The 8885-nt window shown below is 39.4% G+C and overlaps 1 pseudogene across 1 annotated transcript in view; it reads left to right on the forward strand.

Moving 5' to 3' along the window:
• LOC308284505 (CYFIP-related Rac1 interactor B-like) overlaps positions 1–4011 on the forward strand; it is a 218603-nt pseudogene extending 214592 nt beyond the window's left edge. Inside the window, exon 7 of the transcript XR_013963345.1 lies at positions 3856–4011. The product of XR_013963345.1 is annotated as a CYFIP-related Rac1 interactor B-like (transcript). The remainder of the gene's footprint in view (positions 1–3855) is intronic.
• The last annotated feature ends 4874 nt before the right edge of the window (positions 4012–8885 follow it).

The raw sequence follows: 8885 nt of genomic DNA on the forward strand, positions 1-8885 counted from the left end.
TTTTACCTACCTTCGAAGTACTGGCGAGAAAAGTAATCCGAGTAAATGTAATCCGAGTATATCCTGTTTATTCCGCGAAAATCTTCTCTTTCAGTCAGGACCGTTTTTTATCATTTCTAAGCCACAGTGTTTGTGTTACAGCCGGTAGAAGAGGCTGCCGTTTTGAGAAAAAAATGAAAAAAGGAAGAGAATCCGGAGAAAACAGCACTTGTGCTGCTAAACAGGAAGTCAACGGGGCAGACAGCACGTCCGGGTGACGTAATTGCACGCTGCATGTTGGGAAATGGAGTTTGTTTCATCACCGCGGTAGCCAAGTGCAGTAGCACAGTACAGTATAGTTTACTGTACAACGCGTCAAACGCGTCGTTGGGCACACGTAAACATCAAAGAGATTAGCGCTTTGACACCACGTGGGCACCCGATGTGTTAAGCTACTAATATAGACTGAAGGAATTAAAGCAGGTCAAGTTTGGAATTGTAACAGCTGAAATCAATAAAATATCAGTATTACGATATTAACCTGGGGGCCGCATTAACCCTTGGATGCATGACCAACCAATACCTACACTCTTCCATGAGTGGGGTCAAAAATGACCCCAATTAAAATCAATGCGTTTTTGCAATAAACTACTTTGCTCTCACACATAACTCTGCCATACTTTTGCCTAGCAACGTGATTTCAACTTTAAAACGCTCACACAACTTGGGCCTTTTTTACGCCAATAGGGACGAGCTGTAATTGTTGAAGCCCCGCCCCCTCTGTCCACTAAACGCGTGCAGCAGCCATCACACTTTGCTCTCACACCTAACTCTGGCATACTTTTGCATATCAACGTGATTTCAACTTTAAAACGCTCACACAACTTGGCACTTTTTCCGGCCAATAGGGAAGAGCTATAATTGTTGAAGCCCCGCCCCCCTGTCTTCCTATTGGCTGGGCTTTAAACAGCCATAACTCCAGTTTGCAGCATGGTACCGTCTCGAAACTTGGTGTCTGGACATAGACGGCCAATATGGATGAGCTGTAATTGTTGAAGCCCCGCCCCCTCTTACAAGTCTGTTGTTTCTGCCCGCCCTGACGGTTGCTTCTCGCCCCTTAGGGCGTCTTACTGGTAATAGTAGTGATAGTAGTAGTAATAATATAGTAATAGTAGTAATAATAGTAATAATAGTTGCGACCGTAGGTCGCAAGTTTAGTATTTGAACGGTCACAGCTTGTCCGTATGTATGTATGTATGTATCTCTGTCACGCCTGACACTGTGGTTCAATGGGTTTGCTGCTCTGACATCATGCTCTGATGTCACTGGGATGTCAGGGGAACCACTCTAACAAAATGGGTTTGCTGCTCTGACATCACACTCTGGCTTCACTGTGATGTCACACTAACAGAATCCCTTTTATGCCCATACATAGAGATCCCTGTCTGTAGAACCAGCCACACAGATATGCAGGGGCGTCGTAACGTCTTGGAGAGTGGGGGGGATGACATAACCGCGCCCTCATGCACGCGCGCGAAGCACGCGGTTTTGATCGCGTTTTATTCGGATTTCCGCGGTTTATTTTTTTGCTAAACAATCGGGAACGGCACACTACACTTTCCCTTTGCCTCTCTCCACATGCACCAGCCAGCAAGATAGTCTATAGTTATAGTAGATTGAATTCTTGGTACCAACACTCCAACAGACAGACAACACCAGTATCATATCATCATTCAGTTCCAAAAGCTTTTCAGTTAATCTACTTAATTTTACACCACTGTCTACTACAGCAAGCATGATGGTATTGGTTCCCAAACGTTTTAGCCCGTGAACCAAGAAAAACTAAATCCAAACAAGTAGAAGTGAAAATAGCCGATCTACAAGCTCACAACGAGTCGCTTCGCGCTGCGTTGTGAACTTCTAGATCTGCTATTTTCAGGACCCATACAATGTGTCCACAACGCTAGCCAAAACAGTGTTAGCTAGCAGCATAGCATCCATCATTACTGCAACTCTAATATAGCCACGACTCACTCACCAATTGCTGACTGAGTGACGAGACGAGCAGGACAATGTTTAATGCCTTTATAGCCTACATGGTCTTGTCTTGGTGTTCTGTTTATATTCCTTTATGCCTGTGTGTTGTTAATTTCACCACAAGTCCATCATGACGCAAGAAAGATACGCACTGACGACAGAGTGGACGACCGTTAAAGACTCGTCCTATGAAAGCCATTTCCTCTCTGCACAGAAGCGCATTTCCAAACAAGAGTCTTTATTTTATTTTTTTCATCTACACAATCGATCATTCAACATGTTTATTTTGAAATTGTCCTGGAAAATAGTAGCCAAATAGCACCTACATGCCACTGAGAGGTTACGCTTGTGTTGATGAGAGCCAGCTTGCAGCACAGGGGAAAAAAAAAAAAAAAACACCCCGGCCGGCAAAAAAGGTGGGGGGGATGAGATTACGTTTTTATGAAAGTGGGGGTGTCCCGTCGTACTCACAATGAATGGTGGTGACGCACCTGCAGATATGCGCTGTCTTGGCCATATACATATTAATATTAATGACAGGGAACTCCATGTATGGGCATAAAACAAATCTGTTGTCAGAGCGGCAAACACATTCAGTTAGAGTGGTTCCCCTGACATCACAGTGACATCAGAGCATGATGTCAGAGCGACAAACCCATAGAACCACAGTCTCAGGCGTGACAGAGATACATACATACATATGGACAAGATGTGACCGTTCACATATAAACTTGCGACCTACGGTCACAGCTATTATTACTACTATTCCTACTATTACTAATATTATTATTACTACTATTACTACTATTAATAATATTACTATTACTACTATTACTACTATTACTAATATTACTACTATTACTACCATTACTACTATTACTATTACTATTACTAATATTACTACTACTAATATTACTATTACTACTATTACCAGTAAGACACCCTAAGGGCAAGAAGCGACCGTCAGGGCAGGCGGAAACAACAGACTTTTAAGAGAGGGCGGGGCTTCAACAATTGCAGCTCATCCCTATGGTGGTCTAAGTCCAGACACCAAGATTTGAGACGGTACCATACTGCGAACTGGAGTTATGGATGATTAAAGCCCAGCTAATAGGAAGACAGGGGGCGGGGCTTCAACAATTACAGCTCGTCCCTATTGGCCAGAAAAGTGCCATGTCGTGTGAGCGTTTTAAAGTTGAAATCACGTTGCTACGCAAAAGTATGCCAGAGTTACGTGTGAGAGCAAAGTGTGACAGCAAAGTGTGACAGCTGCTGCATGCGTTTAGTAGACAGAGGGGGCGGGGCTTCAACAATTACAGCTCGTCCCTATTGGCAGAAACAAGGCTCAAGTCGTGTGAGCGTTTTTTAAAGTTGAAATCACGTTGCTAGGCAAAAGTATGGCAGAGTTATGAGTGAGAGCAGAGTAGTTTATTGCAAAAATGCATTGATTTTAATTGGGGTCATTTTTGACCCCACTCATGGAAGAGTGGGGTAGTGATACAAAAACTGCATTTGCTCAAAATTAATGAAAGAATAAATAAAAATGCAAATGCCCTCATGTCACAAACATGTTTCATGAGGAATACCTGGAATATGAAAATATTAACACTTTTACTTTTAAAGATATTGAAGAATAACAACCCCTGGGGTCATTTTTGACCCCACTCATGCATCTAAGGGTTAAGTGAAGGTGGGGGCCGCATGTGGCCCCCGGGCCGCCAGTTGCCCATGTATGGCATAAAGGCTAAATGAGCAAAAAAAAAAAAAATCTAGAAAAACGATTTAAATGATTTATGAATCAAATGTAGATTGTATGAACAACATGTGTTTTCTCCTCAGGTACACAACCAAACATCTAAACGACGAGTCTACCTCCAAACAGATCAAGAACCTGTTGTTGAATTAACAAACCACTGGAGCTGTGTACTGGTATCACTGTACAATTTACAATTTAGGCATTTAGCAGACGCTTTTAATCCAAAGCGACTTACAATAAGCAGGTAAAACATCAATACTGTACACACATACACACAGTATGTATGAGTGTAGCAGTGTAACTGTTACAATATTATGTACATGTGTTCGTCTGCGGGGGAAGGGAGGGGCTTTAATATTTTGGTATGAATTTTGCAACAACAGCAAAACATAAACTTGGATGTGATTTTTTGTTTTTCTGTTTTTTGTTTGTGAGAACCAGCAGTGTTGGGCAGTAAGGCGTTGCTAGTTGCTAGAAATGCTAGAAACGCATTACTATAATGACATTACAAAAGGAGGACTTCACCACTTTTCAACCTATCTTCGTATAATTGGTCCTCACTAATGTTCATGATAAAAAAGTTCAGAAACCCGTCTACCAGTGACATCATCGATGGGGAATCCAAGCTAATAGAAACTTCAGGCGTTCTCTCTGTGAAAAGTTACAATGTTATAATGGAAGCCATTGTTCTCGCGATGATAACAATCTATTATGTATAGCTTTTTTTTTAATCTGCCAATCGATGTCATTGTCAGCCTTTTTTTTAACGCCTTATAAGAGACACAGACCGATTGTGCCATTGTGCCATTTAATCTTGAACATTAGTGAGGACCGAAAAGTGGTGAAATAGTCCTTTAATTCCCAGTAATGAGCAGCATAATTACTTACTGTGACATTTCAGTAATGATTGTACAGTTGATAATAATCAGATCTATTAATTAATGATTGTAACATTTCAGTAATGATGTTACAGTTGATAATAATCAGATCTATTAATTAATGACTAACATTTCAGTAATGTTACAGTTGATAATAATCAGATCTATTAATTAATGACTAACATTTCAGTAATGATGGTACAGTTGATAATAATCAGACATAATAATTAATGACTGTAACATTTCAGTAATGATGGTACAGTTGATAATAATCAGACATAATAATTAATGACTGTAACATTTCAGTAATGATGGTACAGTTGATAATAATCAGATCTATTAATTAATGACTGTAACATTTCAGTAATGATGGTACAGTTGATAATAATCAGATCTATTAATTAATGACTAACATTTTAGTAATGATGGTACAGTTGATAATAATCAGACATAATAATTAATGACTGTAACATTTCAGTAATGATGGTACAGTTGATAATAATCAGACATAATAATTAATGACTGTAACATTTCAGTAATGATGGTACAGTTGATGATAATCAGACATAATAATTAATGACTGTAACATTTCAGTAATGATGTTACAGTTGATAATAATCAGACCTAGTTGGTCCCATGGGGTTTCTAGCTTCAGCCAGCTGAGGGCTGAGGGGTGGGAGGAGCTAATAGGGTTCAAGTGCCTTGCTCAGGGGCCCTAGGCTTCAACGCCAGCCTGACAGAGTGTTGCGAGTTCCAATCCCGATCCCAACGATCTTTGCTTGCGTGTCGCTCCCTATCTCTCTCCCTGTTTCCTGTCAGTCTACCGTCCTATCAATAAAGGCAGAAAATCCCCAAAAATGTATCTTAAAATATATTTTTTTAGATAAAGCAACTTGCTCAGGGACACCTCGGTACATTGCCAGGTCTGGGAATCAAACCTGTGACCTTCTGTTTCCCAGACTGCCTCTCCACCCAATCAGCTGTTAGTCTCCTCAGTTACAGTTAGCCTTCCTCCAAAAGTAACAATTACCAAAGATGTAATTACAAATGTCATGGGGTTTAATGTAAAATCAGTACGAGTAATGTTTTCAGGGAGTGAAAAAGTAAAGTAATAACAATAGCCTACTTTTGATATTGTGGTTGTCCAACTCTGGTGATAACATGAACAGATCTCTGTCTTCAAAGCAGTTTCTCATCGTCATAAAAATGTTTCTGACGCCGTCTTTATTCCTGACATTATAATGTAGCAGGAGCACCTTATGTTCATAAACTGATACTCACTCATTATAATATTATATTAGTATATCTTATCTGCATATAATCGGTCCTCACCATTTCTGTCTACTCTGACTCTCATTGGATGGCTGTGGGCAGTTCAGAAACCTGTGATGTCATCGCTAGGCAGGATTAGTAATTTCAAACAACATTTCCAAACTATTTATTATTACATTACATGATGGCTTCCAGGTCAGCATGCTAACCTTCCAGCAAGAGAGTCAGTTTCTGTGAAGAGCTTCTTTAATATGAATCCACATCACATTTACACCTGCTATTCAAGGACTGTTTTTTTTTAACAAGGGTTCGTATTTTATGTAATTGAATAAAAGAAAAGATGAGTGATGAGTGTCTAAAAATACATATTTAGCCACTTGTTGCAGATACAATTTGAAGATGAATTTGATGCTGAAAAATCTGATCTTTGTGGGATTCTCTCTCCTGATTGGATTAAACTGGTATCCTGACCTGAACATGTATTTTCTTTGTGTTAAAGAGTCAGAGGGACTCTGCAATGACTATCAGAAAAAAGAGCTTTAGGCTTTTAACAAAAAAGAAGGACATTGACATAAAAAATACAATAAAAAACGATTACCGTATGTAGAGCACCTTTAACTAAATATACTGTAGATGATCTTTCTGCATAATGTCATACAGTATGTGTTCATGACAGCATGCATTGATATTCTGTTTAATGTCATACTGTATGTACATGAAAGCATTGTATTAATTGATGTTTTATTAACACAAGTCTCAGGTCATTATGATGCCAACGAGTGAGTGGAGGTTGCTAGTTTGAAACTGATGGCACGGGGGATCAAATGTCACTTTGTTTTCTTGTTTTAATGTTTGACGTCAGACCACTGGACATGTTTAGTTGATCAATTCAACGGTACTTTACATTGCAGAGTACATTGGAGAAGATATATATATTTTAAATAAGTGTTTGCATCCAAAGTTTATTTTTCAAAACTGTGCTTTTTACTCTTTGATGCATAAATGTTAAATGTGGTACGAGCTAACATCCTCATTATAATAAATGTGATATTTTGCTTTACTTTGAGATGTGTCATTGTTGGCCAAATAAAGTTTTACGCATTTTTGTTACATGATGTTGTTTGATTTGTTCTACATTGAAAAGAATCATGAGTCACATTTAATACAGTATAACTGTTAATGCAAACAATACATACATACTGTAGATACATAGATGAAGACAGCTTGAACCATGGGACAGCTGCACACTGATCACATGACATTAGATTTTCAGGCAACGGTGGCCTGAAAATCTAAATATTTCACTGTTCAAAGCAATGTTCAGAAAGTCATGTCCATTTGAAGTGTTAGACACTGATGTAACGTAATGTGACTATGCATTACAGACCAGGTTTGTTGTTTAGCAGTATGCAGTAGAGTTGCACAATACATTGTTATCGAGGTATGACCATGGCCAATATCAGTATCGCAAAAGGTAAGATGGACAATATATGGCCCATATTGTTGCCTTTTGCTTCACTAACAGAATATCAAATACAGTATCATGTGTGGGAACCCTAGCACTTAACATTAAGAAAGATATTGACTTGTTATTATTCTGTTTTCTTTTTTAATAATGCTTACTTTTCACTGTTGCAACACTTAAAATATTGAATATGAAATATGTACAGTAATATTGTATATGGTATCGATATGGAAATATTTGGTAAAAATACAGAGATATGAAATGTTGTCCATATCGTGCAGCCCTAGTATATAGTAGTAGTGGTAGTTCATTACAGAGCAGTGAACAGTGTTAGTAGATCTATAGTAGTAGTGGTAGTTCATTACAGACCAGTGAACAGTGTTAGTAGATCTATAGTAGTAGTGGTAGTTCATTACAGACCAGTGAACAGTGTTTAGTAGATCTATAGTAGTAGTGTGAGTTCATTACAGACCAGTGAACAGTGTTAGTAGATCTATAGTAGTAGTGTGAGTTCATTACAGACCAGTGAACAGTGTTTAGTAGATCTATAGTAGTAGTGGTAGTTCATTACAGACCAGTGAACAGTGTTTAGTAGATCTATAGTAGTAGTGGTAGTTCATTACAGACCAGTGAACAGTGTTTAGTAGATCTATAGTAGTAATGTGAGTTCATTACAGACCAGTGAACAGTGTTTAGTAGATCTATAGTAGTAGTGGTAGTTCATTACAGACCAGTGAACAGTGTTAGTAGATCTATAGTAGTAGTGTGAGTTCATTACAGACCAGTGAACAGTGTTTAGTAGATCTATAGTAGTAGTAGGGATGGGTATCGAGAACCGGTTCTCGTTGAGAACCGGTTGCCCGTGGTTCGGTTCCATGGAATCGTTAGCCAACGTCCTTAACGATTCTGCTATCGATTCCTGCATATGCGCGATGACATCACACACGCGCCGCGCTGCCTTGTTTAGACGCAGGCTCAGCCAACATGTTGTCTAAACAGAGGCGTTCTAAAGTCTGGCTGTATATTTCACGAGAATGTTCATGTTTTGATAATGAGGCGTCAGCTTTCAAAGTTAAGTTGTTACTCAAGCTCACTCTATTAACAAGTCTATTGACAAGTCTCCCGCCGAGCTAGAGTGCCCAAAAAAGTTTGTTTTGCAAGCCCGCCTGCCGCCGCCTCCCACGTTCTAACTACAAAACGCGCTACATGTCCAATGTGCTCCGTGTTGCTAAATGCTCCCCTATATCACACGAAGAAAGAAAAGTATGTAAATCCTTTGATCCAAACTGTTGAAGACAGTGCTTTAGCTGTGTACAGCAGCAGCTCCGTGAGCTTCAGCGAGAGAGTAGGCTACAGATCGAGTAGGCTACAGGGGCGCTGGAACAGCCTGGAAGGGGGGGTGCTGAGGGTGTTTCCAGGGGCGCTGCAAGGGGGGGTGCTTTTTTTTTTTTTTTTTTTTTTAAGATAATTATATACACACAGAGCTATATTAAAACAA

The sequence above is a fragment of the Nannobrachium achirus genome (genome assembly GCF_963921795.1).
Source record: "Nannobrachium achirus genome assembly, chromosome: 5".
Lineage (NCBI taxonomy): Eukaryota > Metazoa > Chordata > Actinopteri > Myctophiformes > Myctophidae > Nannobrachium > Nannobrachium achirus.